Source organism: Rhineura floridana, chromosome 11, assembly GCF_030035675.1.
Source record: "Rhineura floridana isolate rRhiFlo1 chromosome 11, rRhiFlo1.hap2, whole genome shotgun sequence".
NCBI lineage: Eukaryota > Metazoa > Chordata > Lepidosauria > Squamata > Rhineuridae > Rhineura > Rhineura floridana.
The window spans coordinates 65,102,138-65,127,784 of record NC_084490.1 but is presented as its reverse complement, the minus strand read 5'-3'; positions in this window follow the sequence as shown (position 1 = coordinate 65,127,784).

Genomic DNA, 25,647 nt, shown 5'->3' with positions numbered 1-25,647 from the left:
CAGAGTAGAGACACGCTTGCAGTTACGCTGGTTTTAGTGTGTCTCCTCTAGGGATGGGCAAGGATATTGCAGGAACTGAAAATAAAACCAGATTCCCCAACAATTCAAATATTTGAAATCTCTACAGAATGGCACAGAGTGCTATGAACTTCTGCAGCTTTCCCAACATCCTGATCTAATACCTTCCACCCATCAGAAATGAAGCTGCGTTTTTAACCCAACCCGCAGCCCAGAACAATGAAGCCCCAACCCTGGACTGCGGAGACTTGCTTCTTCTTTTCTTTTCCGCCAACAACTGCGAGGCCAGGCTACACTCAGCAAAACGTTTTACTTCTGTCCCTCTGCCAAAACATCCTCCCCCTCCTGTCTTATCCTCCTCCCTCCAAAGCCAATAGCAGGCTTGCCAGTTTCACACAGTAAAGCAAAGAAGAGAGGCTGGTCTGTCAGCAAGACGACTAAATATTGATCAATGGTGAGTGTCTGTCTGCTGGGGGTATGGGGGACAGAAGAGGGGTTTTCCTCCCTCACTTTTCTTTTCATCATACCTGGTCCCCTCTTTTCAATTTCCTCAGCCCACTCCACTCCTCAAGCATCCTTACTGATCTGGGCTTCTGCAGCAATCCCTCCCATCTCCCTCACTCTCAACTTGGGAGCTCCTTGCCAGAGTCCAGCCTATCTTGTCAACATTTTCTTTCAAATTATCAATATTTTCATTCAAAATATTGGTAATTTGAAAGAAAATATTGATACAGGAAAGGGAAGCAGCTTTGTTGCCGCCTCCTCTATGACTGAGGCTGGTCAGTTTTCACATTGAAAGGACAGGAGGAAAGCAGCTTTCAGTGCTCCCCCCAATCCGTTTTCCCCCTCCAAAAATATTGATATTAATATTAATATTTTCTTACAAACTAATACATGAAAGAAAATATCAATATTTTATTTCAAAATATTGATATTTTCTTTCCTGTATCAATGTTTTGAAATAAAATATTGATATTAATCTTGATGTTTTTGGAGGGGGGGGAACAGATCAGTGAAAGCTGCAGCTAGCAAACAAAGAACAAACTCGAATCAATAACGTGTTAGGTTGACTGAATGCTTCTGAAGTGGCACAGCCCATGGATTCCATCCCTAGTCTCCACCTCTGTATTGTGAACACGGGAAGACACAATGTCAGTTAAACTTTGACTCTTTTACTCAAAATCTGGGAGTTCTCCCTTTAAACCAGCTTCAAAGCTGTTTGCCTGGAGGTGGGAGGCAAGCAGCTTCCTCTAGGCCAGCCTTTCCCAACCAGTGTGCCTCCAGATGTTGTTGGACCACAACTCCCATCAGCCTCAGCCATTGGCAATGCTGGCTGTGGCTGATGGGAGTTGTGGTCCAACAACATCTGGAGGCACACTGGTTGGGAAAGGCCGCTCTAGGCCCTGAGGAAAGAAGTAGGTGAAAGAAAAGAGACAGGCTCACCACAGCTCCTGCCAAGCAGGAAGTGAGCCATGGGGGCCACCTTGCCAGCACACGAGAAGGAGAGAGAGAGAGAGAGTGTAACAACAGCTCTTTTCACACACATCCTCTTTTGGAGGCTCTTATTTGCCTTCCCTTTCCCTCAGAGGCTCCAAAACCGTCTCACCTCCTCAGCTGCTGCCTTTTTTTTTTACTGTAAAACATTTGGAGAAGAGAACATCTAGTCACAAGCTATAAAGCAACAGAGTGTTGCTCTTCTTCCTTTTCTCTTCCAGGGACATCCTGGATATTTTTATATTTGTGTTTATTTTTTTTGTAAGCCGCCTTGAGGGCCTTTTGGCCAAAAGGCGGGGTAGAAATAAACAACAACAGCAACAATAATAATAATCCACAAATGACCCAAGTGAGTAACCGCGACGGAGAGGAGACAGGGACAAGTCAGCTGTCTTGTTGATTTCAAGATTGTTTGGTCATCACCACCCTGCTCTGTCCACTGGTGTGTACATGGAGTCACTATGATAAAAAATGAATCAAATGCGTACAGCCTGGTGTAGGTTCATTTCAAGCTGCATCCAGACAGAACAGTCTTGCTGCTTTTTAAGGACATTAATTTGCATGTAGCTTCAGTTTCACCTCCCTTTTTCCTTTCTCTGTCAGCTGCCCCTCCTCCCACCACTGTTTTTGGCCCCTCCATATCTTCATATTTCCTTGCTCACCTCTTCTCCTGTCCCCTCCCCATTGCTTACTCCTGTTTCTGCTTTTGTCCTCCATCTCCTCCTCCATCATTCTTGCTCCCTGTGATCCTGCTCCTTTCTTCTCTTGCTTGCTCGTTAATCATTCCCCTTCATTGTTCATTCCTGCTCCCCTTATCCCTCTACCTATCTCTGCTCCCATCCTTCCCCCTCCACTCTCTGTTCATTCACACTCTCCCACTCCTTCACTTTACATTGTCCTCCCACCATCCCTCTGGCATCCTCCTTTTTATGCTCCTCTCCCATCATTTCATGGTAAGTGCAACGTAACCAGGAGGTTCAATTAAGTGCTGGGTTGTGTGTAAGTCTACCAGGCCATGTTCCTTCCCCCTCCTCTTTCTTCTGCAGGTCTGTGCCCATGTGCAGTCTTCCTGTTTGTCTGGGTTGGGGTGTTTTTTCCCTCCTAAGTGTTTTTTTTTATGATTCTCCTGCAAACCTCAGGATTTATCTGAGTATGCAGGTACCTTCCTCTCATTGTTTAGTGGTCCCATTTGGGCTACAAATGGGACTGAGTTCAACACTAGAAGAAATGATGCTTCAGATCTCACCTGAGTCATGAACTCACTAGGTGACTTTAATTTAGATACACCACATGGCACCAGCACATGCCCCCATCTGAAATGGAATGGTACTGACCTACCTGATGCTGCTGCTGTTAGGATTACTGGTGCATGACATCATTTGAGCACTTAGAAAAATGCCTGTATAAAAATTAAGCATCATGCTCTAGTAAGAAGCCTGTGTAAATGGAAATGCAACTATGAAGATGAGCTCCAGCTTGCTTTGAAACCCCTTTATTTTATGTCATCCATGCTGCCATTCTCAATCCATCTTTTTGGACCCTCATTCTATTCCAGTTTCCACAAGTCCTGCACAGTCACTGTTTTTCCTGAAGAGAATTGCTTTCTGCAGCAGAGTTCACTGGAGATATAAAAAGAATATGAAAGAGAGTAATGTTTATCTTAAACAAAAAAACCCATTTTATTAAGAAAGTACAACTGGATAGGAAAGCCTACACTAGCTGAATTCAAAAGGGAGGGAAAGAGAGAATTGTGGGAAGGAGGAGAACTGGAAGTTTTGACAGCCCTGAGAATATTGGTCTAACCAATCAAAGGCATGCTTAAACTTGAGGAAAGTAACAAGGAAAGAATTCAAGCAGGGCCCTTTCAACTGACTAACTATATCTATTGCCCCTAATGGTCAACAGATCTAGAGCACACAGTGAGACCAATGCGTTGACTGAAGTAAAGCTTCCAATATTTCCAGACTGAAATCATGCTGCTCATTGCTCACATGCATTCTGGACCCTTTGCTTCCAAGCCTATGAAGCATGGCAATCTACCTATTTCCTTTGTGTCAGGTATTAGCTGCTGTGCGTGCAAATGTGATAATGATGAGGACTGTAGTAATAGGTACCAATATCAGTTAAAATTCTTTAATAACACTTTAGATGTCTGTGCAAATCAGTTTGTCAACAACCTGGCTTGAGTAGGAAACGTACTGCTAGAAAGGTGAGAGGCATAAGAAGCTAATAGAGTTTAAGAATCTTCTGACCTTTCACTGTGGAGAGAAGCCTTTCCCCAAATGTCCTATGCCCTAGGAGCAGTAGTAGCAAAAGGCCTACCTCAGTGTAGTTGTTGCGACACCAGGAACCCATCCTCTTCTCCTCCCATTTCCCCTGTTCACATTTGTAAGCCCTAAGCTCACAAGGTGGGGGCTTGCTGCAAAATTCTGACCATTTGCTCCTGCTAGCTATTATGTAAGGCTGGAATGTACTAGATGGAATTCACATCATCCCCCTCTACAATCCAAGGACTTCACGAGGTAGTTCATGCACATTTCAGTGACATAGGGTGATTCTCACAAGCAGCGGTGCACAGCATAAACTGTAAAGTTTATCATCAAGAATAGACTAAGTGATAAAAGGAGATATATTTCAAGCAGCTGCAACGTTCATAGGTCAGTCTGGGTCCATTAGGAATCCTATGCATAATATGGAACATTTCCCCAAGGAGATTTTTTTTTCATTTGTATGTGATTTGCAGAAATCAGGTTTTAATACTTGTGAAAACCAATTGACCAGATGGGAATCACTGCAGTTCTTTGGCCAACTGAAGGGCGAATGAATTTTAGAAGAATTGGAAAGGCAAGAAAAATATTATTTTGATCAACTTTTAAAGTAACTTTTTAAGACTTATAAATCTGTAGCACAATACCACACTGTTCTGATTGTTACATAAAAGGACAATTATTACATTTTATTTAACTATTTGTGCAAATGCTGCCCTACCCAGTGACTAAGCAATTAGTTTTATCCATGGGTTGTCCTTCAGATTTAGTTAACCTTCTTTGCAGAGTGGAGCTTGTAAAAGACAAGCTACCACTGTCGAGATTTGCTTACAATTTATGCCCTGCTATACGGGAAAATGACTGCAAGACATCTCAATGTAACAAGGAAGTGTAGAATGGCATACTTAATTCCCCTGTCCCATGCTCTTGTCCCATGCTCCTGCATCCCAGCCAGGTGGGCCTTGGGCATGCTTTCTCACCCAGCCTATGTAGAATACAATAGTACATAAGTCTGAGAAGCTTTGTTTATTTAACACAGATGAGGTAAGGAAAGCTCTTAGTTGGCAAAAATATAGTGCATGCCAACAGATCATTCGGAAGAATGTTTTCACACACACTTGGCCTTCAAAGGCAGCTGCAATGAATCAGGCTGTTACAAAGCAAGGACACTGACCATCAAAATTGATAAACAAAGGCAGAAACATGAGGCTCAAATTAAAAAACATCCCCACAGGTATAGCTAAAGTCACAGGTGCTAACCTGCACCCAAGTCCAGGGGCTCTTTGGGGTATAAATAAGGGTCTCTAACTCCTGTTCAGGGGGCTTCAACATAGCCCATCGGTGTGGTGCTGTGTAAGCAGGTGGCCAACTGGGATCTGTCTGTTGTTCTTATCTGGGGCTCCCGGACAACAGAAAGGAGACATAAGACAACAACTGTGCTCAAGATCTTTTATCTGTTTAAGTGCCCTGCCTTTAATAAAACACTAAATCTTTCAATTAATGCATTGTAAATCATTTTTTCCCCACTGCAGCGCTCATTGCCTCTGGAATCTCTTGAATTTTCTTGCCTGTTGGCAAAACAACTGCTTTTTGCTCAAATCATCTCCAGAATCATGGCTGCAACAGATTGATAACAATACAAAGCATTTAACATATCACTTGGTGGTTGGGATACCAAGAGAGATTCTGGGGGGGGGGTGTGATGCTAAAGCATCTTCCCAGTTATCTAGCATTCCTCTGCTGCCTAATGAAGTGTACTTCGCAGCAGCACTACTAGAGTGTGGGGATTCTCGTAACATAGGCCTGATGGAATGTGACTTCTGATTTGTATCATTCCATGGTCCATAGCTAAGAGAGATGCTAGGGTGATGTTAAAGCCTATACCCAGCTTTCTGTAGCTCCTGCCTCTGCTGCTGCTGCCTTTTAAATAAATGAGAATGATTTTAAAATTGGTCAGGGTATAGGGATGTATGAACACAATTTATCTACATCAGTGATTCCCAACCTGGGGGCCATGGCTCCCAAGGGGGTCACGGAACAATAGAAAGGGGGCCGCGAAGAAGAGTGCAGAGGAATGCCACCTCTGCTGCCACCGCAAGAACAGTAGGCAGAAGAATATGCAATTATTTCAAGAAATTCAGGAGTGAAACTCAGGAAGGCTCACTGCTTGTTCAGTGCCCGCCTGCCTGCCTTCTGTGCACGAGCATGGACACCACACAAGTCCTCCCCTCGCACGTTCCTTCCGTGGTCCGTCGGTAGTCCTGGTGGATTGGGGTGTGTGGGTGGAGGAGGTGCTGAGGTGAATCCTTCCGTTCCTGGAACCGCCTCAAACGAGGAGGAGGGGCAGCAACGGCGGAGCAGGAACAGCAGCACGCTGTCTCTTGCCGCTTCCGTCATCATGGCTCCCCTGTGCAGCAGCCTGGCCTGCCGGGGATGCAGGTGAGAAACCAGCCGACTACTCCTTCCCCTCTCTTTTTTCTGATTAGGCTTGAAATTGCTACTGAGAGGTTCCCAAATTAGAAGGGCGTGGAGGGAAGGCTTGCAGGAGACTGCCCCACACACTTCTCTCTCCCCCCCCTAGTGATATGCAAGGCTTTTTCCTAGAGTTGCTGATATTGGGAGGGGGCAGAAGTAGTAGGTGGGAGGGTCAGAGTGGGACGGTGTCTGGCCAAACCTGTGTCTGGCGGGGGGTGGCAAGGGGATGCCTGAGTGTGATGAAGTTAAGGCTGTCTCATGAAAAGAAGAAGGGAGAGGATGGTGTGTTTCCCAACTTGCCTTGCTCAAGGAACCATCCCCTTCTTAAATTAATGGACAGCCCTTCCTCCTTTCGTTATTTGGATCCTGTTCTCATCTGGGGGCTTAACTCTATATATGGCCCAGATCTTTTAAAAGGCAACAACCTTGTACTGATCCACAATAGTTAAGGAGAATAGATGACCTTCAGGGTGTCCTGTGCCACCCCTCTGAGTAAGTGTGGTACGATACATAAGGGTCATAAAAATGTTCAAATACAAAGAGGTAATTTTTGGCTGGCTTATGGAAGATTGTGTGTGTGTGTGTGTATCTCTGTCACCCCCACCCCCTTTGATAAAGAGATGTAAGGGATTTTATCTTTAGTTTCTATCCCTTGTTTTGCTTTTTTGTTAGCAAAATCGAAATATGGTAAGACAGTGAGCCACTGTCACAGCATCCTTGAGGGGTGGGAGTCCCTGGGTATGGGTGTGGATGGGTGTGTTTTGGGAGCTCGTGTGTGTGTGTACATGTATGTGTATGTGTATGGGGTTGGTGCGTGAAGCCCCTAGTTACCTAGTAAGTTGACTATCCTTCAAATTTTGTTATAAGTTGTTTATATTCTGTAATCTGCCCTGGGACTTTCTGGTGAAGGGCAGATAATAAATATCATATTTATTGTTGAGATGAACAAAAAATGGCATTACTTAACACTTCATTATGTATTTTTTTTCAATTAACAGATACTAAAATTACAACAATTAGCATGTGGGGGTCACAAAAAGTTTTGAGTTTAAAAAGAGGGTCCCGTACTCCTAAAGGTTGGGAACCACTGGTCTACATAATTTATGACACACCACCCCAAACATAGCTATGCTGCCACATGTTGTGGCTTGCCAGGTGCTCACCACCGCACTTAAAAAAGAATCCCACTCAGGTGGCAAATTCGTGAGGTTTATCCTCTCCCTGGTGGCCCTCTGTCAATGGCTGGCAAACTACTTTCAACTTAGTGGGTCACCAGTTGGGCTGGCTTGACTGTAATGTATGACTGGATCTGTATAATTCTTGTAAATAACTCTGTAACTGGCCATCTAATTCACTTTTTGTTTCCCCAAACAAAGCAAGAGGTGCAGACAGGGAAGCTATTTTCTCTGCTAGGCCATTATTTCACTTGTATGTCTCTTTTGCGCTGATATTTTTTTTTACCTATGCCCATGGCCTCTTGAAAGGTGATATCAGGGACCAATTAATTTCCTTGGACAGCCATGCTTGATGTGGCCTCTAACAATGATCATGGCTGCCTACATGTAGAAGTCATGTTGCCGTTGACTTTAAAGATACCTATATTCAAATCAAAGGGTTTGTAAAGCAGCCAAGAGGGTCAAAAGTATGATCAGATGAGACCCCAGGGAAGCCAAAAAATAACAAAAGGGGTCTGAATATGAAGTTTTAGCGCTAGTCATAATCCTAATGTTATTGCCTCTGATGCAGTAGGCAGTTGCCTACAATGTTTAAGGTGACAGAAGCCTTTCTCTCTCTATAATTAACTAATACAGCTACTCTTCTATAATTTATAGGGTTGCCTGATCAAATGGAAAATAATATGCCTTGAGGTATTTAAGAATATGTCTTCTATTGGATCAGACCAAAGTTCTATCTAGAGCAGCACTCTGTTCCCAACATCAATCAATGAGATACCTCTAGGAAGTTGACAACCAGGAAATGCAAGCTATGACCATTACCTGTTTTTTGTATCCAGTATCTCATGCCCATAGATATTTCATCTCTCTGTAAATTAAGCTGCTGCTGTCTGCCTGCCTGCCTGCTTGCTTGCTGCCACTGCTCGGTCACCACCACCGCCCTCTCCCTGTTGGACTTCTGCTTTGCAGGTTGTCATGCCTTGCAGGACCAGGCCCCTAGGCACTCAGCCAGCTGTTGCTGATATCATCCACCTGTCCCTTCCCTGGAGGGGATTCATAAGCTGGCTGGCTGAGGTGGCTCTTGCTCTGCAGACTGCCCGGCTTTTTGTGGGACTTGCGGGTCTTGAGTCATGTGCCTGGGAGAGAGCACTCAGAGCCTAGTGGGGAGACTTGAGAGGCCCCCAATTAGTATAATCACAGGTAGAGGGAGATATGGCATTATGAGGAGGACTTGCCAGGTAAGCAGAACGCAGCCCAGGCAGTTAACAACTGTGCCTTGTTCCTGTCCTCCCCATACCCGAAGGTTTGTTAGTTGCCCTATCAACCAGCTCTCAGACCTCCAGATGCTGCTCCTAACGCCAGATCAGTGCATAATAAGATCTCCCTCATTCACAGTTTAATTGTGGATGAGGCAGCCTATCTGGCAAGTATAACTGAGACCTGGGTGGGTGAGCAGGGAAGAGTCAGTTTTTCCCAGCTATGCCCACCAGGGTACGTGGTTCAGCATCAGTGTAGACCTGAAAGTCTTGGAGGGGGGTTGCTGTGGTCTATAGGAGTTCCATATCCCTCTGCAAGCACCCTGTCCATGTGACTACTGTCTGGAGTGTTTGCACCTTGTGTTGGGTCAGCGGGACAGACCACCCACCCTGCTGCCCAACAGACTCCCTAGCTGAGCTGATGGAGGTGGTCTCGGGTGTACTGTTGAGATCCCCCAGACTGTTGGTTCTGGGGGATGTCAACATCCATGCCAAGGCCACCTTATCTGGGGCAGCTCAGGATTTCATGGTCTCCATGACAACCATGGGACTGTCCCAATATGCCATTGGGCCCACACATGTACCAGGGCATACTCTAGACTTGGTTTTTGCAACTGGACATGGAAACGATGATCTGAATGTGGGGGGCCTTACATCAGTCCCTCTGTCATTGTCAGATCACTGCTTGCTGAAGTTTAGACTTACAGCTGCTTTTCCCCTCTGCAAGGGTAGGGGACCTATTAACTTGGTCTGCCCCCAGAGACTAATGGATCCGGATGGTTTCCAAAGGGCTCTGGGGAATTTTCTGGCTGATAGGGCTGGCACTCCTGTCGAAACCCTGGTTGAACTGTGGAATACAGAAATGACTCAGGTGGTTGACGTGATTGCTCCTGAGCACCCTCTCCTGTGTAGAGCTTGCATGGCTCTGTGGTATACCCCAGAGCTGACAGCAATGAAACAATATAGGAGGTGGCTTGAGGCAGATGGAGACGAACTCCTGGTGGATGCAATTACACACTGGTAAGTGCCTATGGTAAGCTGTATTTAGGGGCAGTGAGGGCAGCAAAAAAACAGTATTTTGCTGCCACTATCAAATCATTAATCTGCCACCCAGCACAGCTCTTCAGAATTGTCCGGGGGCTATTACACGGTGGCCCCAATGGCATGGTAGAACCATCTGAGGCCCACTGTAATGAATTTGCTAGGCACTTCCAGGATAAAATCTTTAGCATCTGCCAGGACTTAGACTCCAGTGTTATAGCAGGTGAATCAAGCGAGGTATCCAGAACACAGCCTTGTCCTGATTTCTTGGATGAGTTTCAGTTGGTACAGCTTGAGGAGATTGACAAGGTGCCTGAACAGGTTCATGCAACCACTTCTGTGCTGGATCCTTGCCCTTCTTGGCTAATAAAAGCTAGCAGGGATGGAATAGCCAGCTGGGCCAGGGAAGTGATTAATGCCTCTCTGTGAGAGGGGGTGGTCCCTGGCTGCCTGAAAGAGATGGTAGTGAGACCACTCCTGAAGAGACCCTCTCTGGACCCAGAAAACCTTGATAACTATAGGTCAGTAGCAAATGTTCCATTCCTGGGCAAGGTCCTGGAAAGAGTGGTTGCAGGCCAGCTCCAGACACTCTTGGATGAGACCGATTATCAGGATCCATTTCAGTCAGGCTTCAGGCCTGGTTTTGGCACAGAAACAGCCTTGGTTGCCCTGTGTGATGACCTTGTCGGGGGAGAGACAGGGGGAGTGTGACTCGGTTGATTCTCCTTGATCTCTCAGCGGCTTTCGATACCATCGACCATGGTATCCTTCTGGGGAGACTAGCTGAGTTGGGAGTGGGAGGAACTGCATTGCGGTGGTTCCACTCCTACTTGGCAGGTCACCTCCAGAAGGTGGTGCTTGGGGAACATTGCTCGGCACCCTGGATTCTCCAGTATGGGGTTCCACAGGGGTCAGTTCTGTCCCCCACGCTGTTCAACATCTACATGAAACCATTGGGTGAGGTCATCCGGAGCTTTGGAGTGTGTTGCTGTCAGTATGCTGATGACACGCAGCTCTATTTCTCCTTTTCATCTTCTTCAGGTGAGGCTGTCAATGTGCTGAACCAGTGCCTGGCTGCGACAATGGACTGGATGAGGGCTAATAAACTGAGGCTCAATCCAGACAAGACTGAGATGCTGCTAGTAGGTGGTTCTTCTGACTGGATGGTGGATGTCCAACCTGTCCTGGATGGGGTTGCACTCCCCCTGAAGGAGCAGGTTCATAGCTTGCGGGTTCTCCTAGAGCCATCCCTGTCACTTGAGGCTCAGGTAGCCTCGATGGCATGGAGCGCCTTCTACCAACTTCTGTTGGTGCCCCAACTACACCCCTATCTGGACAGGGGTAACCTGGCTTCAGTTGTCCATGCTCTGGTAACCTCCAAATTAGATTACTGCAATGCGCTCTACGTGGGGCTGCCTTTGAAGACGGTTCAGAAACTGCAGCTTGTACAAAACGCAGCGGCCAGATTGGTAACGGGGACCAGACGGTTTGAACATATAAAACCGATTCTGGCCCGCTTGCATTGGCTGCCTGTATGTTTCCGAGCTTGATTCAAGGTGCTGGTTTTAACCTATCAAGACTTAAATGGCTTAGTACCACAATACCTGATGGAACGCCTCTCCCAACATGAATCCACCCACACACTATGCTCAACATCCAATCCCTCCTCTGGGTGCCTACTCCGTGGGAAGCTGGAAGTCTGGCCACAAGGGAGAGGGCCTTCTCAGTGGTGTTCCCCAAATTATGGAATGATCTCCCTGATGTGGTGCACCTGGCACCAACACTGTTACCTTTTTGGCACCAGGTCAAGACTTTCCTCTTCTCCCAAGCATTTTAGGATGTGTTTTAAATTGCTTTTTTAAAATGTGTTTTTTAAATTTGTATGTTTGTTTTTAATGTTTTTAATTGTTGTAAACCACCCAGAGAGGTTTGGCTATGGGGCAGTATATAAATTTAATAAATAATAGTAATAATAATAATAATAAGAAGAAGAAGATTCCCTTTAGTTAATAGCTATTAAGAGACCCTAAACCTTTAAAAACAGTTATCCAAGGCATCTGCACACCTTGAAGGTGTGCATCCTATAAGTTAATTATGTGCTTCATTTTCCAGGCCTGAACCTACTGTAAGTCATCTAGATAAGGTGACCCCAAGTTCTTTCCACACAGTCTGTGTAGCTTCCACTGAGTTATCTCCTCCCCATCCCTCCCCTCTGTTGGCCATTGACTTTAATTTAATTTTAATTTAATTTAATTTAGTTAATCTATTGGATACTAATTTGAAAGAAGCACTAGGGTGTTCCAGATATAAATTGGGGTCCTGTAAAATCTCATATTATGGATTCCCAGTGCAGGTTGTTTGAATCATTACCATATAAAGTACCTCATTTAAACAAGCCAAAATGAAGGTTACACTTACTTTTCAAGAATGCCTCATGTATAAAAACCATAGGGATTTCAGACAATATTTGCAAATAAAATGTTGTTGAATAACACCATACTTCAAAGTGCCCTTCCTCTTTGCAGATATCAAAATAGTGAATCCATCAAATATTAAATATCAGGACTTTTTTTCAATAAGAAAGAAATCATGAGGTGAAAATGTTGGTAATTTTTAAAGTAATGATGCATTCCAATCAACACAATCTTCCTAGTAGATCATAAAGGTGCTGTTTTTAAAATCCATGATAGAATAGAAAAAATAAAAGCAAGAGTTGAGTGAATGATTTATGGAGCAATCTTGTGCTGAGTTATGTTGGCCAAGAAGGCACAGGATTTGGCAGAAGCCCACTGCACCAACTTTCACCACCAGCTGCAAAGCTGGGCTATGGAACACTTATGGTCCCTCCAGGCCATTGGACCTCCTCACAGGACCCTGGGTTTGGGGGTCATGCAGCTTCACATCATAGTCAGAAGATGTTGGCTCCAGACCACCGTCCTGATGAAGGCCACTGCACTCCAGAGTAGACAATGTATCCCTGCTGCTGCTGCCATTGCCAGGCATGCTCTGGAGCTGTCTGTGCCAAAAACAGTGTCTTGGGAATGTCCATGCAAATTTTCAGGCACTACAAATCAAGGTGCCTAGGGGCTGCTGTTTTTGCCATCCATATTATGGTGAGGGCTAGTTTGCCAGTATTTTGCTCTATGTATAGCAGCATTGAGAGGGAGTCAAAGAGGTTTCTCCCTCCCACCATTCTCTGGCACCTGAAGCACTGGGTACAAGCACTGAGAACAAGACTCCACCCCTTACCTTTCCCTGTGACCAGAGCAGCACTGCTACTACCACTAGTGGCCCAGATGCATAAGTGCTCTTTAAAAGGATGGCTTTTATGAGATTGTGGGATTTGGTGAATGGAGGAAGAGGTAGTAATTAAGAGAAGAATTTGAACTTCTACTGCTTTCCTCTTCTTTGAGGAGAATACTGCAACCCCCTTAAAATTACATTCAAGCCTGGCTGCAGCAAGCTTCACTAGCACCTCTAGATGTTATCGGCATATCTGCATTCAGAATGGGCTGGGTCTTTCCTTTCTAGGAGACTTCTCAGAAAATGGTTGTGCTTTCCTCAAAACAAAACAAAGAAACACCAGCCCTCCAAAACTCAGTTACAAATTATTTTGTTGTCACTTGTTACCATTTCACATCTGGTGTTCCCACACTTTTATGTTGTTTCTCCATCTCTATCTTGATTGTAACATCAGAATGTGCATTCCAATATGGAACTGAGCTGAGGGACTTGAGCTCGGGACTCTTCAGCTGGGATGGACCCATGATGATGGATGTACCAGTTGACAAGATATGTGTGACTGTTCTGGGAACAAGAAGACCTCCCGGGCCATTTCTAAAATGGTGCTTACATGCTGAATTCTTTGTATGGTAGTAGTGAGCTTTCCCCTTGTTTATTGTGAATCCATAATCCTTAAAGCAGGCCATGGTGATAAGAACAAGAAGCATCTGCTGGATGAGACCAATGGCTCACCTAGTCCAGCATCCCTTTCTCACAGTGGCCAACCAGATGTCTCTGGTAAGCCCACAAGCACTGAGGGCAAGAACATACTCCCCTCCTGTGGTTTCCAGCAACTGGTATTCAGATGCATACTGCCTGCAAACATGGAAGGAGAGCATAGTCATCATGGCTAGCAGCCATTGATAACCTTATCCACCCTGAATTTGTTTAATCCTCTTTCAAAGCCATCCAAGTTGGTAGCTATCAATGCCTCCTGTGGGAGTGAATTCCATAATTTAACTATGTGCTGTGTGAAGTTATTGTGACCCTTTTGGTAGTTGCTTCCCAAGAAGAGTCTGATCAGGAGGGCCTTGTATTGATACCACTTCTGTTCAAAAGCACATTTCAGGGTCCAGTGCGGAGTGCTTCTGGTTCATGGTTCAATCCATGCCCCCCCTTTTCTTTTTTCACACCAACAAGCAGTTATCATAATGTGCCCATTAATCATGCATAGTCCTCATTCAGCATTTAAAAGTAGCTTCTCAATGTGAACCAGGAAATCCAGGCAATGGGATAATTCTCTCTCTTTTGTATCTATGTCTATCTTCATCCTCCTCTTCGAGCTACTTCATTCCATTCTCCCTCCTATGAAATGTTCTTCTCCCTTCAAAAAACAAATTAGCATTCACTTCTCATTTGGCTGTTTTTGTCATTTCCCTATTAGGCATATTTGTCCCCTCTAAATTGTTTTGCACCTCTGTAAGCATTGGAGGTCTCCTACCCTGCTGATACATCTCTACTGCATGGGTGGTACAGTTCTGGTTACACTTGCATGAGCATGGGAAGACTAAAATTGGAAATGGAATGATTTTCCATAGTTTTGCACAACCTTAGTGCCGTTCACACCTAAGTTCCACTGGGGAAAAAAAATTAGGCTGTATGGAAACAGTTTGGCAAGTTGTGCCAATGTAAACACATGAATGCTCCACTTGAAAGAATTCTTGTTACTTCATGAATAAATCCATCCTTCATAATACAAAAGAGTGGGTTTTTTTTTAAATTGTGTGGTTCAATATGAAGAACTTACCAAACATTAATAATATTTTTTGCAGCTGGAATCAGGAGTCATTAGGCAGAAATAAATATACCAAAGAGAGTTGTATATGAAAGCTTAATTGACAACTGTGTACACAAAGAGCTGCAATTTATTTTATTACAAGCAAACATAACCTTTCCAAATGTCAGCTCTGCATTCTGTTGACCAGCATTTTAATTTAGACACATTGTTCTTGCTTATTATAATGGTGATTATCATTTTTTCTTCTTCTATTATTTTGATCATTCTCTTTAGATTTCACAAGCTTTTCTACGTTGTGCTTTCAGAAATGGCAATCAACCGCGTTATGATAATTTGTTGTAGTGAAGGTGATTGAAAATCAAGTTGGAGGAAGGCAACCTTTTCTAGGGCTTCATCAGAATCTGATAGATAATTTCATAAAGGAACCAATATTTTCCCATTCTGAGCAATGTATTGGGGTATGGAAGTCATGCACAACATGCTTTAAAGACCATTAGCAAGACTGAGGCCTCTGTCTTCTTTGCTGACTACATTTTCCAATCTTAAACCACAATCTTAAGTCACATAAATATAGAGGTCTCAATTAGTAGGGCAACTAGAGTAGCTCGCAATCCCCAGATAACGTAGGTCATTGAAGAAAAATCACATAGCTGTTAGTGCACACCAAGCACATATCTTTGTGTGGCCGTCGTAGGATGCAGCCCCCCTCCCATCCGCCATGCGAATAAATACGGCCAACAGTGTTTATGAGTGAAACAGGCCACACCGTTATTGGTTTACAGCAAGTAAACTGGATTGGAATGGCAGTAGGGCAAGGATCTGATTCTACATTTTGTAAGCCCTTGCTGCAGGAATGCTTGTCCCAACTAGCCAGTTGGGTGCCACCCTTGGATGCTGGCCAGTGTTAGACCCTAGTGTAGCACAGGCCATGCTTCTGGGATCCTACTAGGCAACCAGTGGGGGGGCATGATGAAGAAGGCCCAGTCCCTTCTGAGCTTCCCTAAGTGGCCAACACTTATCCCAACTAGACCTTATGTTTGATCTTGCCCAATTCCATTTCTGCTTTACATTGTGACAGAAGAAAATGTAAACTTAGCAGATGATGAAGCAATTACTGAGGGATTAGTGAAACCTTCCCAACCAAGGGCTGATTGTAATTTAGATGATAAATTCCTGTCTGCCTCTGTCAACCAGCAACCTTAAAAACTCAGTGATGCACTAAAACTGAGGGAGGAGGTGGGAAAGCCAGTAAGTCAAAATGGCCCTGATTGGGGCTAGGCTGCAGCTAAGGCCTAGGCCACCCTGCTCCCTCCAGAGTGAGCTTCTGTGAGACTGCCCAAGACTTGTGGTCTTGTGAGAGCACTGCCAGGCAGCAGAAGGAAGAGACCACCCTGTCACTATCTGGGGCTGCTGCACCCCTCCAGTGACGCCTCATGTGGAGGTGTGTGGGGCTAGGATTTAGCAATCAGCTAAACAAAAGACCATTAAACTGGATGGCTGCAACACTAGTAAACTAACCTCAGCATCTTTGGTATCTCCCAACACCTGGACTATTTTAACTTTTATGTATTTGGGATGTTTGTAAATATTAATAGATAAAGAGCAGGAGCATTTCAATGATGTTCTTTACAGCTTTGCACCAATCTCATATTATAAAAAGTTATCCTGGACGAGATCTCCAAAGGCACTGTTTAATTTGTATTAAGAGTAGGTTTGTCCAGGCTCTCCCTGACCCATACGATTTACTTTCTTTTATGTGTTTGAATCCCCTGAATTCCTGTTTTATTTGTTTTTATGTGCTTTCATATTCTTTTATGCTGCTGTTTTATTGGTTTGAGGTTGTATTTTGTTTTAATGATATTGTTTGTTTTTATATTGTATGCTACTTAGAGATTTTTAAAATATTAAGGAATTTATAAATGCTTGTAAATAAATAAATAAATAAATAAAAGTAGTCCAGTAAACAATCAGTTGGTATCACATCTCCCTTACTGGGCCATTCAGTATGACTTCTCAATCGAGCTGGTGCATTATCTGATGCAGTCATAAATGACTTCTTCTCAGGGGATAGAAAATATATTCATTTACATCATGCTTGGCACTGTGAAGGATGACAAGCTATTTGCATCGGGAAACTAGAAAATGCAAGTATGTTTGAGATTACAGTTGAACTGGGGATAGAGTGTGTAGGAAGACTCAATATTAAAGTGGCTTTTGTTTCCACATAGACCTTGGGATATGTAATTTACACAGAAGGCTGAAGAGCCACGGGTACCTAAAGGGAAAAGATATAAAATGTTTTGTTTCATGAATAGCCAGAGCTAGTGAGCTACACGTTTAAGTACAAAGGTTATATACACTTCCTCTGCACAGTGGCTCCCTGAGGGCTTTTTTCTAGTATATGGAATGCTCTATAGAGATCATTATCAAGGTTTTCCTGACTGCAGACCTATTTTTGGCTAATACTCATGTGACCTGGCAGTAAAGGAGATTTCTCTCCTCATATAACTGTAAAAGATTTGGAAATTCCTGAATCAAGGAGAAAGGCTTAACCCAACTAGAGCAACCCAACCAGGTGTTGTTAACATATTACATGGACTTCCGGTTAAAGATGTAATGTAGCTCATCTCTAATCTTCTTTGTTTGTAGAATGTTTTATACAGTTTTAATTAGTTTAAACGTTTTATCAGTCAATCTCTGGTCAACTTCGACTTTTAGCAGCTGGCATTTAGGATATTTATGACGTGAGAAGAGCTGCAGCCTTATCAGCTTCTCCTTCTAAGGTTCCATCTCTGCCTCCGGCAGAAACCCGCTCCTGTTGCTATGTGGAGATTTACACTCTAAGTGATATTTGCCAGGGAAGTGAAAATGAAATAGAAGCAACTTAGATGCTTACCAGAAAGGAGACAAACGACTACCAATTTGCCTGACCTCCAAGGCTATTCAATCAGATTAATCCGCAGACAGAGGTCTACCTTTCATAAGATCTATTTCTTCTTCCTTGGAATACTCCCCTCCTACCAGCACTTTGCTTCCTCTTCTGCCTCGTGGCCTGCTTTAATATCATGGTACTCACAAGAAAGAGATACAAGGACCTAGGCATAGTGCCCTTTACAGAGGAGGCCCCTTTAAATGAGCGGGACTGGCAAGCAAAAATCACCCAGTTCTTCCTATCAAAACAGGGAGAATTTGAGTCTAAAGAGTCTAAAGAGGTACTTTTGAATTCACCTTTTCCCACTAACCCAGAGCTGGATTGGTCCCTGGATTACAAAAATAGAACTCACGTGCTAAGGGAAGATCCAGCCCTTATGGACTTAGCAACGGAGCTGGCGGCTGCAGAAGAACAAACTCTCAGTCAGCCCAGGGAGGACAATCTAGTAGAAATTAACAAATCTTACAATGAGAGGAGGCAGCTTGAATGTATTGGAGCCCAAAGAACTTTCGGACGCCCATGTCCTACCCATTTCATCATCTGGTACCAAAGTTCCATTAGAGGGTTGGATCCTTCTGAAGTTAGAGGATCTCGAGCTTGTTAAATCCTTCCTCTTGGAGTGTAATAGCCTTTTAAGCACCCTGGTGGACATCTCCAGAAAGGCAGGTCAAGGCAATGAAGGTAATGGGGATGACACAACAATTTCAAATCTAAAAAGTGAGGGCTTGCAAGCACCTAAGCTGGCTACTCAGCACAGGATGGAGAGCAAACGTACTTCCAAAAACAAAATTTCCGGCGGCCCGCGAAAGAGCATCCCAAAGAAGAGCAGGAATATTAAAAACCCTAAATTCCCACGCTATAAGAAAATGAAGTTTAATCAACTTTTTAAACTGTTAGACACTTCCCCACCCCAGAAATCAGAGCCTAAACCTACGGAGGCTCCTACAAAGGAAGCAAAGGGAAAAGTAGCCTGCGTTGATCCCGTCCCACCCAGTTCCACATTGCCACCACATGATTCTGGACCTTCTTCCCCCTTAACAGAACATTTATTACAAGAAATTCCAAAAAAAACCCTATTGGAATCTTGTTCTGAACCGGCATAAGTTGGTCCTAGTGAATTATCCTAAACCTGTAGGCTCCCTATCCCAATATAAGCGAAAACTCCACCTCTTGGATCTTCTGGAGCCAGCCTCCTCTGGGCAGCTATGCACATCAAACATTAACCATGTTGGCTATTTCTTTTATAACTATAAGACTGTGCACGCCATAGTCTCTTTTAGCTATGCGAGTCATGCCAGAACGGTCTATGACAATAGAGACGCTCTCACTGTGCATGGGATTTCCGTTGTAAGATTCTTTGAGAATGTGGCTCTTCCACAGCCTCTGGGCTCTTCTTACCCTTTGCTCAAAAACAGCAGGGGTGGAACTGCCCTCAATGCTTCCACTCACCTGATAGATCTTGAATCTTTTTCTGGCCCTGCTTCTCCTACCTCCCCTCTTCAGGAAAGAGCTGGTCTCCTATTGACCTTCCTGGCCGGGCCGTTTGAACCAGAAGAGATGCAGTTAATAGATTCATTCTGTGGCCTGCCCATGGGAGAGCAAAACGAAATTGTGACCAAACTGGACCGATTAAAAACCCTCTTGGAAAAACTGCAAGTGGAACAACACAATCCATCTTCTAAATGTGGAAGTATGTTGGACCATCCGTCGGCAAATCCTATCATCCAACCTCTCAGAAGGAACCCTTGCTTCCCGGGTCTTAACCATACTAAACAACGGATTGTGGCAGAAATTAATTTAATCTCCCATAAAAATGCCCCCTGCCGCAAAGAGAGTATCCCCATCACTAGCCATTTCAGAACCGACTCAAAGCCATCTTCTGGTCCTTCTTGGATCGATATGTGCTACCTGGAAAACGAGGAACTCAGCTCTTCTGGAAAGAACTCGCTTCCGCCTGACCTCCCTGCCATCCGGCCGGATCATTTCCAATGTCAGTATTCGGAGCTCAGCCTACGAGACAATCTCAGCCTTGGGAGATCCCTCAGAATGACAGAACACACATCCCTCTTACATCGTCTCACCCAACTCATTGCCCAGGAACTCCCCTAAAAAAGTGGTTCTACATAAGAAGCACCCAGAGGACAAAATTCCTACTCCCGGTGATACCCGGTGCCTGTTGTCTCCCTCCAAAGCTACCGGTAAATACCTGCCTGGCATGCAGGCCCCCTACAATCTTTCTCCTGCATCGAGAGAATTGAGCAGAGTTCTCCCCCCAGCTGGATCTGCTGACCCATTGCTGCTTTCTAGGGAGCCCCTTGCACAGTTTAAAGCCTCTATCCTGCTACCTTACAAACCTTCTCTCCTGGAATATTGCCGGATGGAAGAATAAGCTGGTGGACCTAGAGTTCATCTCCTTTTTACAGTCCTTTGACATCATCTGCCTCCAGGAGACTTGGCCCTCGGAAAATAACTCTCTTCACCTGCAAGGATTTAGAATCTGGGAGAAACCGGTGAGGAAAGTGTCCCACCTAGGCCGAGGCAGCGGAGGCCTGGCTATTTTGATCGCTACATCCTTCGATGTACAAATCTCCGAGATCTCTGGCCCGATCCCTAACATGTTAGGCCTTAATTCTACATGGCTGCATGACTCCCCCTCTTATATGCATAAACGTCTATTTTCCTCCCCAAACCTCAAGTCTTGCGATGTCAACCTGGAATGATCTTGAGAACTACATGGACAGCCTTCTGTGCGATTATCCTTCCCATCTTCTTCTCATCTGCGGCAATTTTAATGCCAGAATGGGAACCAGCTACCCCCTGCTGGAAAAAGATCTCTGGATTGCATCTGGTGAAACTGTCAATCTTCCTCGGTCGTCGCGCAATAAGATCATCAATAACTAAGGGCATGATCTTTTCCATCTAATTGTTAAATTTCAACTGGCATGTTTCAATGGGTCCCACCTTGACTCTTCCAATGGATTCTACACCTACATCTAAGAGAAGGGAGCCAGCGTTATAGGCTATATACTTGGGTCCCCCTCTGTCATCCCTCTTGTTAAAGAAATAAAGTAAAAGATAAACCGGACAGCGACCATCTTCTGCTCAAGCTTACCCTTTCCTCTCAACACTTTCACTCTAATGCAGTTTCAGATGCTATAATGCCAGGTTGTAAGCGACTTAAATAGTCCCTGGAAATTGGTGCTGATGTAGGATGGAAGTTAGAGTTGGACACACATGTTTGTTGACCACATGTTTGTTCCTCAGCATTTAATATACAAAACCATCAAGGGCCCAAATAAGACCCTTCATAGATTTCACCTCGGCCTTTGATTTAATTGATAGAGACTTATTATGGGATAAGTTGGGCCAGACCAATATCGATAAAAGTTTGCTTTGGCTAATTCAATCCTTACATCAGGCCAAATCCCTTCAGGTCCATTTGGGTCTGCACAGCACCCTTTCCTGAGCAATTCAGGTCAAGAGAGGGGTTAAGCAAGGCTGTATATTGGCACCGTTTCTATTCAATTTTTATATAAACGATATCATCCCCAAGATGGCTTCTCCTGTTTTTCCTGCCATCGGTCAGGAACCGGAAGATCTCGTCACTGCTCTATGCTACTCTCCTTGAACAAAATTGGCCTTAAAAGGATGCTCGCTCGATTGGGTAACTTCTGTAATGAGCAGCATTTGGTTGTCAACCACTCTAAAACCAAGGTCATGATATTTGGCAAAAATAAAGTCCAAATCCAATTGGGTCCTTAATGGGCACCAACTGGAGCAGGTGCACTTTTTAAATACTTGGGTCTGTGTTTCAGTGATAATCTTTCATGGAAGTACCACCTAGATGTAACCAAACTCTCATGTGCCAGAGCAACCGGTCAAATCAGAAGGTTTTTTTTACACTCGAGGAGGGCAATTAATCAACCCGATGCTTAAAGTTTTTGTGGCCAAAATTTTGGCCAAATTTCTATACAGGGAAGAGCTGTGGGGGGGTTCGGTTAAACACACGTTAGAAGTCCTCCAAAACAAGTTTATGAGGCAGATCCTGGGGCTTCCCCATGGGGTTCCCTCGGCCCACTTAAGAGGAGAGCTCAGCTTCCCATCCATTTCGGCAAAAATGGATTTAGCATATTTTAGATATTGGCGGAGGTTATCCAGTATGGAAGACTGTTCTCTCCCCAAACTTTGCTGGAATGAACAACACAGGATTGGGGGTTGGGCCCAATTGTGCCAAGAAAAACTAAAGATCTATAACCTTACCCTGGGAAAGTATCTAAGTCTCAATCAACTTGAGCTTCAGAACTGGGTCTTTGACCACAACGTGTGCCAAGATCGGGCAACAATTGTTGCAGCCCCTTTCTCCCCCTGGTTCCCCCTATTCAAGCCCAACCACGCTAAACCACAATACTTTGAAGTGTTGACGTGTGCCCATTTATGTAGGGAGTTCACGGAACTTAGATTCCAAGTGATGCCCACGGCTTATCTTGACGGGAGATACATGGGAATTCTGACCAAGGAACGAAGATGCGTCTTTGGTTGCAATCAGATTGAGGACATCGCCCATTACCTCCTACACTGCCCCTTGTACGAGGACCCTACAAGAAAATTTCTGGCCACCTATACCTGCTCACACTGCGGGAAAGCCCCTCAGGACCTGGTAGTAGAGCTACTAGCTGACAATCACAAACAAGTAACAGTTGCAGTGGCCAATTTCACCCTAGCCGCTAGAAAGCTGAGGGCGAGTTATATCAAGCTTCTCTCAGATATGTGTTGACTGTGATATTGTACCTCCCTCAGCTCCCATGGAGTTTACTTGTTGTTTATTTTATCTTTTCTGCATTTTGCAAAGGCCTATGGCTACATGCAATACAATTGATTGATTGATTGAACTAGAGCATTATGGGTAATATAGGGATGGGGAATAAATGTGATTCAGTACACATTTAAATGTGAATTTACCTAATTTGCACTTTCCAAAATAATATGTGAACTGAAACACAGCCATCTTTTGAAATCTGAACTTCTCTGAATGTTACAAGTCTAGCCAAGGAATGTGTACAAAATCCATGTAATGCAGAGACGTATGCCTATAAATGCAAATAACAGTGAAACTAACTTACAAAATGAATTATATTAGGGAAAATTGCTTTACAAGAATGTATTTTAGGGTTAGCCATTTTAAAAAGTGTATATTAGCATATATTAGGAGAAATTTGCACTGAAATGCAGATGAATTTTCATTAAGACTTTTTTTAAAAAAATATTTCACAAACTGATGTTGAAATGTGGAGTACTGAATTTAAGAATGAAAAAAATGAGAAACTGAGAGAAGTAAAAATGGAGAGGTTTGCTCACTCCTAGGTATTGAAAACAGAGTTGTCAGTTTTTAAAAAATGAAAAAAGACTTAAGCATATTTTACTAATATTATTCATTCAAACTAACAGAGCAGTTCAGCTCAGGGGAAGCCCACAGAAGGGGTGCCGGTGGAGGAGGAGCCGGCGGGAAGATCTGCAGCATCCATTTGCCATTCAGGAGCCGCCAGGCTGGTAGGACGTTGGCTCAACCGGGACCTGCATGCATGAGCAGAAAATAAAAAGCTGATTCTCATGAATACCCCTACCAGCGAGTAAGCGCTCCCCATTGACTTCCATTATAATTATTTTCTTCGGCTGACCTTTCTCTTGGTGTAACTTTGGCCCAGATTGGGACCTGTAGGAGCACTCCAAATGGGAGTTGGATGTTGCATAAGCCCTCCCCTCAGCCCCTCCTCTGACATGCCCCTAGAATGCCCCTTTTGGGGGCCTTCTTCTGGCTTCCCCAGCGGACTCGCAGCTGAGCCATCAGGGTCCTGGTTCCACTGCAGCCAGGGGCCTGCCACATCCAGCTACCTTCAGCCCAGCATAAATATGAGTTGGACTGCATCCTAAATAAGCTGAATAAATAGAGGCAAAATGTCTAAAGAAGAAAATATAAGGATATAGGAATCTGCCTTCTACCAGGTCAGACTATTTGTCCGCCTAGAGCAGTGATTCTCAAACGGTGTGCCCAGGCACACTGGTGTGCCCTACGAGGTGGCTAGGTGTGCCTCAAATATTATGATATATTTTAAAAATCAGAAGAAACCCATTTGTATAGGGTAAGTAATAGTTTTCTATAGTTTGTTATTTTTATTCATAGTTTAAAAGATATATTTTTTAAATTTTGTACACAAAGACATTTTTTTATATGTTTTACAGTGCACCCCAAACCAAAAAAGTTTGAGAACCACTGACCTAGACCAATGGTTTCTGCTCCATTTGGCAGCAGATTTCCCAGGACCTGCTACCTGATCCTTAAAAAGAAAAACTGGAGATGCAAGCGATTATACCTGAGACCTTCTGTACACAAACCATGTGTGCTACCACTGAGCCAACATCCACTCAATATTAATTAAATGTGCAGAACGATATTTGAGTGTTTTTATTTACAGATGTCGTGGTTGAAATAATAATAATTAACTCAAAAAAGACCGTTGAAATGGTTAGGGCAAGGGGATAAATTTGATTCAGCTCTTCAGGCAGGTCTTTGGGGAGGATTAGATTTTATTATTATTATTGGTGTAGATTTTAATGTTTACTGGATTGCTATGTTATTAGATGTGTAGATAGATTTTATTATTATTATTGGCTCAGATTCTAATGTTTATTGCACTGATATGCTAATTTGTACGTCGCCCAGAGTGGCTGGAGAACCAGCCAGATGGGCGACTAAGAAATTCAATAAATAAATAAATAAATATCAAATTCACAATTTCCCAAACAATATGAGAACTGGGGGGAAATCATTATGAAAATTCTTCAGCATCTTTGTGTGAATTTCTCTTAATATACACATATGTAGTTTTTACTAATGTACACATATTTGCAAGCAATTTCTCCTACTGTAATGCATTTTTGTATGTTCACTAATATATTCATTTTTATACTCACTTTCCTTAATATATGTATTTTTGTAAACCCTGATTGGAGAACTGCACCACAAAATTCAGGTAAGTGCAAATTTTGAAAAATGGCTGTGTTCCAGTCCTTGTTTTGAAAAGTTCAAATTTGATAGATTTGGTTTTGAATGTGAACTGAACTGAATTTCTCCTCCATCCCTGCCCGCTGCTTAATACCCCCTTGAAGCTGAAAAAGGAATTCAGAGGCAAGCTTGTGTTTCCATGTTGGGTGAATCTGTCCTTGAGTTACATTTTTTGAGGAAATATTAGTGGTAGGAGAGCGCCCCTTTGTTTTTTTTGGAATTGGGTGGGGGTAGGTTTTTGAATACCCACATAAACATAGACTATATGTGTACTAAATTAATGCTTCAGAGAGGAAGGTTTACCATAGCCCTCTCCCAAATGATCTGGTTTCCTACATGTATGAAACGTGCAAAATGGGGGAAACATTAAAAAACAAAAAAGACTCCCACATTTGCAGTCTAAAGTGGTACAATCCAGAATTCTACCTGCATATTTTGTATAATGTGTAGAATGCCTCTAACACAGTTGCAGTTTAAAAGGCTTGTGTGCCCTAATGGTGCTCCAGAAAAGCAGTTATATGGTAGAGGTATGCCAGAGAACTAGACAGTTGTTAAAAAAAGAAAAGCTAAAACAATAGTTTTGGCTCTTTGAGTCATAAGCAATGATCAAGTTAATATTAGAGAGGCCTTTCAAAGACAATTTTAATTACTGTGATTTTAAACACAAAATATATAACTTCTTAGGCATTCAGATTACTCATTTCTCAAATTTTAACATTGCATAACATGCAAAACATTCTTATATCTGCCTGAAAAATGGAATCTGCCCACTATTGTTGAGTTAATCACTTTCATTGCATGTAGGACTTCACGATATTCAATTTGCCACATAAAAGAAAGGATTTTTACACTATACTGGGAATCAATACCATGAAAGAACCTACTATGGAAGGAGAAATATGTTAATTC